Below are 8,713 nucleotides of genomic sequence, written 5' to 3'. Positions count from 1 at the left end.
AGATACTTAAAGAAATGTTCAATACCCTGAGTTATCAGGGAAATGCAAATCAAAACTACCCAGAGATTCCACCTCACACCGGAAAGAATTGCTCCAATAATAAACTCAGGTGACAGCAGATGCTGGCGAGGATGTGGGAAAAGAGGAACTTTCTTCCATTGTTGGTGGGATTTCAAGCTGGTACAACCACTCTGGAAATCAGTCTGGAGGTTCCTCAGAAAATTGGACATTGAACTACCTGAGGACCCAGCTATACCTCTCCTGGGTATATATCTAAATGACACATGCTTCACTATGTTCGTTGCAGCCTTATTCATAATAGCCAGAAGCTGGAAAAATCTCAGATACCCTCCTACAGAGGAATGGATTAAAAAACGTGGTACATCTTTACAATGGAGTACTACTCAGCTATCAAAATCAATGACATCATGAAATTTTATAATCAAATAGATGGAAGTAGAAAATATCATCCTGAATGAGGTAACCCAATCACAAAAAAACACACATGGTAGACCCTCACTGATAAGTGGATATTAGGCCAAACACTCAGATTTGCCAACGAACAATCCACAGTCCACAGGAAGCTCAAGAAGTTGGATAACCAAAGTGCAGATGCTTCAGTCTTTCTTAGAAGGGGAACAAAAATATTCATTGGATGAGATATGGAAACAAAGTTTTGAGCAGAGACTGAAGGATGACCATTCATAGCCTGCCCATCTGGGGATTCAGCCCATATACATACAGCCTCCAAACCCAGACAATATTACTAATGACAAGAAGTGCATGCTGTCAGGAGTTTGATATAGCTGTCTTCTTTGAGGCTCTGCAAAAGAATGACAAATAGACAGACACTTGCATCCAACCATTGAAGTCAGAATGTTGTCCCTATTGGAGGAGTTAGAGAAAGAATTGACAGAGCTGATGGGGTTTGTAACTCCATAAGAACAATATCAACTAACCAGAACTCCCAGGGACAAAAGCTCCAAGCAAAGAGTACACATGGACAGAACCATGACTCATATTGCATATGTAGCAGAGGATGGCCTTGTTGTGAATAACTCTTGTTCCTGCCAAGGCTTGATTCCTAGTGTAGGGAATATCAGGGCACTTTGAGGGTAGCAGTTGGTGCATGTGTGCATGGGGTAACACCCTTATAAAAGAGGGGGGGATAGGTTAGGGGAATTTATTGATGGGATACTGGGATACGGGATAATATTTGAAATATAAATAAAAAGTATCCAATTAAAAATGATATCAGATTTCAAGCCAGGTTACAGTAGTATAGTATTAAAAACTATGCTAATTGATAAAAACAGATACTTGGATAAATGTTACAAAAAAGGATTTCTACACTTGAGTATGCAAAGCTAGAGTAATGTGATTTTTGGTAAAGATGCCAAAAATTCACAATGAAGGGAAGGCAGCATACCAGAAAATGATCCTGGAAAAACTTCCACATAGAGAAAAATGATATTCATTTTTACCACTCTACACAGAAAATGAAATACAAATGTCTAAAAATCATAATGTGAAACCTATATCCCTGAAACTATTAGAAGAGAAATATAGGTAGTATTGAATGAATATCTAGTTGTAGGCAAGGACTTTATGAATAAAGCTTCATTTAGACAGGACTTAAATCTTATAACTCACAAACAGGATAATATACAATTAAAGTCTGTGCAGTTAATGAAATAATCAATCATAAACCTTGCCAGCTATACTTCTGATAAGGAATTAATACACAAGGAATTAAAAACAAACAAACAAACAAACAACCCAGAGACCAAATGGCTTAAATGAAACCTGACAAAGGATCTGTAGAGAGGATTCAAAAAGAAGAAATAAAAAAGGAAAACAAACATTGAAGGAAATGTTCAAAATTCTTATATGGTATAGAATTTCAAATTATTAATACATTGCGTTTTCATGTTGCATCATGGAACTTTGGTGATAAGAAAAAAAGCAGACAGCATATCCTACAGAAGATGTTTAAAATGTGAACCCCAATTCATTTTTGGGTGATAAAGGTATTCAATCACTGCGGAAATAGGATCGGGAATTCTGAAAACCTCAACGAAAATTTACCAAGTAACCCAGATTCACCTCTCCTTGGCATATGCCAAAGGACTCAATATTCTATTTTTCATATACATAATCATGGCCACTTTCACTCTAGTCACAATAGCTAGGAAGGAAAACAATCTAAAGGTCTTACGTATCCTGAGTGGATGGAAAATGTGGTACATCAAACAATGGAATAATAGTTGGCTGTAAAGAGGCAATTGTCCTTTCATATCATCACCACATTAAATGTTGTTCCTGTAGATAAGGCATTTTGAAAAGCTCCCACACTCAGCCCTAGTAGGTTACAGTCCCAAAGATAAATAGAGTAGTAAGGTCACCTAGTTGATGCTCAAAGACACCATTGTTTGTCTTGCTTTTATAAAGAGTATGGCCATGCATGTATAAGCATACAGTTAGGAGAAATTCCAGAGCCTCCTGCAAGATGATTTGGTCCTGCTCACAGTGGCCTTGCTGGCCCTGAGCTCTGCTCAGAGCACAGATGAAGGTACCAAGGAATACAGGGTGGGATGTGAAACATTCAAGGAGAAGAGGGAAGGAAGGAGGGCAAAACAGAACCATAGGATTTCTGGGATAAAGGTTGCAATCGTTATATCTTTAGCATTTAACATGGTATTTTTACTTAATTTTCTCTCTGAAGTCCATAAAATTCTTGAAGAGAGGAAGATGATGGCCCATTTTGTGTTTATGAAGTTGCTCTCCACACTGTAAAGAAACATAAAGAAGGACAGATCTGAGAGCATATTATCATAGTCAGAGTTACTGTGGGAGCAGCCAGCTTTGCTGCATAGTGGTTGCCGGAAACATAATAGAGACAAACATACCAGGATTAATTCAAAGTATAGAAATATAGAATAAATTTAATGCTACCGATACTGGCCAATAATTATCAGAGCAAACTCTATATATTTTACTAATCCCACTTCTAGAATATTAGTCAGATCACATAACATTTTAAGATAGGTACTCAGGGATTTGTTTACTGACTGTTAAAAGTTATTGAAGAAAGAGTTGAAATATGCGGCATCATTTTAAAATGCAGTGTAATTTCAAAGAGGGAAGGTTTGCTGGTTGTTATTTTGAGAGAATTAAAAAGATATTTATATTTTTATTTGGGGGGTTAGAACATAGGGAAATCGCACATGCTCTTGGATTCCTGTGCTTTTCAGAAGCATCTCAGATAGTAACTCTTGAACTTCGATGTGCTTAGAAGTTTGACTCTGGCAGTCAATTCTTTGTAGGACCACTCTAAGCACTGAAAGATTGTAATATGAAGTTTCTCTTTATTCTATTCTTTATTTCTAGACATCACCAATGCTGAGACATCTGGTGTCCAACCAGAACAAGGTAAAGACCAATTCATCATTGGTCTTGCTTGCTGTTTAACTGTCTGTGCTTCAGTGTGATGTCACATCATATATTTGTCTTATAGATGAGTAGATATTACTTGTTCTATGCATACAAATATATGTTGCCCAACCTGATAATAGAGACATTATTGTAGTCAGCCAACTGCATATAGGAAATACAAAGCTTCCATAATTGCAGAAAAGATTTTCTTGCTTCCAAACTGAAATCTCCATGGTGAAATTAGGCAGAAGACAAAAATGCCTTAGTACTGATTCTCTGGTTGTGTGAAAATTCATTGTTTCACTTTTCATTGGTGCTCTTGTATACAACTATAGGGTATCATGAACATGATGGAGAAATACTGGGCTTTCCCTAATTTCTCTTTGCTTCTCTCTTACTAGCTAAGTGACTTTGATTAAAGGAAAACCAGAAGCATATTGTCCCCAGCATTCAGTATATCTGTTGGACACCATTACTGTCAGCCTTCATCAGTATCGAAATGTATAGCTATTGAAAAACTAACTTATATTTCATTTCAGTAATGGTGAAGTCTAAACAAAACCTTTCTACAATCAGAGATTTGTTATGGTGACCTGACGTTCAACTTGCAACTAACTCTCCTGTTATGAATGCATTTTTCTTTCCATTATTACACCTTTGACTTCGGGAATGTGTAGTGTGATATAAATAAGGGTTCAAACCTTGCTGTTTTCCAGGTGTAGGGTCACGTAGTTATACCAGAGCTTCAGTTACAAGATCCTCTGTATTTTTGGAATGTGGAATTAGAAAACCATGATTAGGGTGTATGAGAGAGGCAGTTAGCTGTTATCGGACAGGTTCTGAAAGAAAGGATTATGTGAACGTATTTGAGAAAGAAACAAGAGGAAAGTAGTTTATCAATGTTTTCATATCTTCCGGTCATTTCTATGCTGATCCTGTACAACAAACCCAGGACTCAGGTTCAAATTTTCCTTTTGCTGATGCAGGGAATATTCAAGAGGGTGAATCAGGCCCAGCAGCAAATGAAGAGCCTTCTGACAACTCTGGAAATGAAGAGGAACAGCAACATCAGGGATCACTGCGGCAGAGAATCAAGAGCCTTCTGACTCTGATGGGAAAGAAGAGGAACATCAACCCTAGGAAGAAAATGTAGATGTGGCTAAAAAGTCACTTTACTTTTCTTCTAAAAACTCACAATGAAAACCCCAGCTAATGAATCCACAGCAGAAATTGTCTTCTCCTAAGAACCAAAGATCTGGACATTATAGAGCACGTAGAAAGAAGCAAAAATATTGTTTTGAAAATACAGTAAGAATACCAGAAATACCATTGCCTCCAGTACCGGAACCTATTCAACCATGGATTTGAATAATATAGGTAAGATGAAATGAGTCAAATTCAAGATATATAAAGACCCTCCTTGTGTATTTGTTAAATTATAGTGTAAAGATTTGCTAACTGTCTTTATATGGACAGGCCATTAGCCTCAGCCTCATTTCAAACTTACCATTCTGACAGGCCATGGTGGTACCTCTTTGATTGTCTAAGATGACCTTGCACAAGATCTTCAATGTACTTGTGCCTTTGAGGAACATAGCTCTACAGTTCCTTTATGCCCCACTGCTCCTTTATTTTCATTTACTTTATTAATTTATTTTGTAGTGATGATTGCCATTTGAATTGACTTGGTTTATAGAAGTACAGAAGCAATCATTCCTTTGGCCTATGTCTTGTAAATTCACATTCACTGACCTCTCAAATTAAGTGTGTACAATCTGTCCCCCTTACACAGGGATGTTCAGATGCATTGTCTCTAAATGACACCTTATAGGCATCTTTGACCTTGATCAGAATTTCAGTATACTCTCTGAATATGTGTGTGCCCAAATTGGTCATAACCTACCTTCATAAGAGAAGACATGGCTGAATATCCTTGTTAGATATTATACTACATTCCCATTTTTGACCTAGAAAGCCATTAATTTTAATTCTTTGGCAATCCCCTTAGATATATTACTGTGTATAAATGGGTAAATATTATATAAAGTGGAGCTTTACGTGAATGATATTCTATGCAGACCTTTAGGACATTCATTCCTAAAACCAACTGTATTTGCTTCATAAAGTCTGTGGATGTTCCCACAACATCACAACATTCTTTCCTTGGTTTTATTTTGCTGTTGTGTACTCAGTCTTTTTTTTTTTTTTTGCTGTATGCGATTAATTTGTATGGGCTGTCGTGATCTGTTTATGGCTTGTTCTGTTAATAAATATTTTGGCTAGTTTCAGTTGTTCCATCACTCATGGCACACAGCATTAAAAAACATTGGAAATATATCCTGCAACGTTAATGTCAGAATCAATGCACAGACAATCCAAGATACTTATTGATATTCATTTATTTGATAAAAATAGCTTATTTCCATTTTCTTCTCTCTGCCTTACAAGAGCAAACCTGGGAAAATAAAGGACTGAGCTGTAGGAGATGGAGGAAGAAGAGGTTGTGAGCTCCCACCCCTCTCACTTCAGGGGTAGCCATAGCAGTTAAGAGACCTCCAGCATGTCTCTATCTTAAAGTAACTATCCTTTCTTTTCTGTTTCAGAGAGTAACTGAGAAGATTATGACCTTCAGACATATAGGTCAACAAATCACTGTTGATTGTCTATAATATTCCAATAAAAATTTTCAGCATGCAGTTTCTGAGTGTTGTCTCTGTTTCTTAGTAAGGGAGAGGAGATATTTGAGAGTTGTGGCTACAGGAGAACAACATGAACAAAAACACATCATGAACACTTGCAAATATTTTCACTTTTCCACAAACACAGGTAGCAAATGAAAACACTTTATTCCTCTGCAAGCTGAGGACTTTTCCTCGGATTCTGCAGTGCAAATTCATGATGTAATATATAATTTTCAGCTCTCTTTTTGAGATATTTTTCAAGTTGAAAGGAAACTGGTTGGATGAATTTTGAGGGAGTTGAAAACCTGAGCATTCGTAACATCTCCTATTTCATTGGTTTGGTTTACACTTTTCTAGTCCCAGGATTCATTTACTGTTCTAGTTCTTTGGCTCTGAAGAAAGTTTTTCCACTTTTCTTAATATTTCTAAAAAATCTATTCGGTATTCAATTATGCCACTGTTCCAGAATGATAAATGTGTTATTTTAAACTTGGTTCTAACAGTTTGAATCTGAATAAATTTTAATTGAATTCCATGTGTCAATTACTATGCCTCTCTTCATGTCTCTCTTTTACTCGCAATAAATGAATTTAAAGGGGAGAAAATATTGTGGTGATTTGTCCAGAAGTATTTCCCAAAGCCTATCTTTTTCTGATGTTATTCTGTATTATAGGTTGATTTATTTTGGTGATGATATGACTTTTCAAGATTTATTTATTTTTTTTAATGTGTGAGCATAGGTGAAGAGGGTATCGAATCCTATTATAGATGGTCAATAAACCAGCAAATGCTTGCTGGGATTTGAACTCAGGACTTCTGGAAGAGCAGTCAATGCTCTTATACATTTATCCTTCTCCTCAGGAGGATGGAAGTATTTTTTACTAGTTGCATTTTTGATAGGGTAATATGGAAACCAAGCTGGTCTTAAGCTTGGGTACTAACTGTAGTCAAGCTTTAACATTTTCCTTTTATTTCCGTTTCCTTTTCTTTACTTTTCTCTTATAAAATCCATCCAGACCACAGGCTCCACTCTGTTCTCTGCTTACAGTGTACTGCCTCCTCTAAAACCTGCATTCGCATTATTCCAGGCTTTCTGCTTTTTCTAAATTTATTCAGAAAAAACAGAGCTCACAGTGATATCATCCAAACACAGAATAGCCCGTTGCAATAAAATTGAGATTAAACTCTCATATCAAGGCTGAACGGGCCAACCCAGTAGAAAGAAAATGCTCTCATACCAGGCCATAGAGTCAGGAAAATTTTCATCACACTATCGGGAGTCCCACAGAACCTACAACCTACACGCCCTCAGTGTGTATACAGAAGGTGAGTGCAGACCAACGCTGTGTCTGAGATTATTGTGTCAGTCTCTGAGCCTCTATGGACCCTGGTTCATTGCTTCTGTGGGCCATTTTCTTGCAGTATCCGTGAGGTCTCTGCCTACTTTAATACTTCTTTTTCCTTTTCTGAAGGATTTTGTGATCCGTGAATAATTTTTGGTTTTGGGTTTCTGCATCAACTTCCATTGTTTGCTTGGCAAAGTTTCTCTAATGTCTAGTGTGCAAGGGTCCTGGCTATGAGTATAGCAGAATATTATTAGAATTCTTTTCATTAGTCAGGTTTTTGCCAGTATCTCTTTGTTGTATCATAGGTCTTGAGGATACCCAGCATCTGGCTCCTGGGCCAGCAGGAATTATATGTCATGGGCTTAATCTGTTTCTGTCTGCTGAAAGCCTATGTCCTGCTCATGCCCACACTTACGCTGAGGCCACATTTCACCAAAGCACTGTTTTCAAAAGATCAAAAGGTGTTTTGCATGTTTTTCATCTTTTAATAACACAGACAAGTAGCAAGAAGACAGACTCAACCCCCAAATATTAAACTTAAAAAATCAACTGTTCTATTAAACTGGGTAGAACTGTATGCAAAAATCCAGAACCAAATAAAATAGGGACATAGACCTTAGAGAGGCTAAATAATAAGGAAGGGTAAGGAGAATACATGGATCATTCTGATAAGAGAAAATAAAATTGATTACACAAGATCCCTGGGGCAAGTTATTATGGAGTCAGGAAGAATAAGGTGGGGAAAGATGGATGAAGGGAAAGAAAGATGAAGGGAGAAAGTTCTGGGAGCGAAGACTGGAACTGACAGTCTTTTCAGGGGTGAGGTAGAAATATAGAGCAATGGAAACACCCTGGAACCTACAAGGATGACCCTAGTGAAGATTGCGAGTAACAGGGGAAACATGCCAACCGAAAAGAGCCCAGGCCCAGACGGGTTTAGTGCAGAATTCTATCAGACCTTCATAGAAGACCTCATACCAATACTATCCAAACTATTCCACAAAATTGAAACAGATGGAGCACTACTGAATTCCTTCTATGAAGCCACAATTACTCTTATACCTGAACCACACAAAGATCCAACAAAGAAAGAGAACTTCAGACCAATTTTCCTTATGAATATTGACACAAAAATAGTCAATAAAATTCTGGCAAACCGAATCCAAGAGCAAATCAAAACAATCATCCACCATGATCAAGTAGGCTTCATCCCAGGCATGCAGGGATGGTTTAATATATGGAAAACCCATG

The 8,713-nt window shown here is 37.3% G+C and overlaps 1 long non-coding RNA gene across 1 annotated transcript; it reads left to right on the top strand.

Moving 5' to 3' along the window:
* The first annotated feature begins 2,464 nt into the window (after nucleotides 1-2,464).
* On the top strand, nucleotides 2,465-6,181 carry LOC147995104 (uncharacterized). Its single transcript, XR_015687274.1, has 4 exons — nucleotides 2,465-2,572; nucleotides 3,391-3,432; nucleotides 4,422-4,812; nucleotides 6,039-6,181. It is a non-coding gene; the product is annotated as an uncharacterized LOC147995104 (long non-coding RNA).
* Nucleotides 6,182-8,713: the final 2,532 nt, after the last annotated feature.

Source organism: Rattus norvegicus, chromosome 4 (assembly GCF_021556685.1).
Source record: "Rattus norvegicus strain SHRSP/BbbUtx chromosome 4, alternate assembly SHRSP_T2T, whole genome shotgun sequence".
Lineage (NCBI taxonomy): Eukaryota > Metazoa > Chordata > Mammalia > Rodentia > Muridae > Rattus > Rattus norvegicus.
Note: the sequence above shows the minus strand (reverse complement) of the source record. Positions and strands in the feature narration are given on the sequence as shown.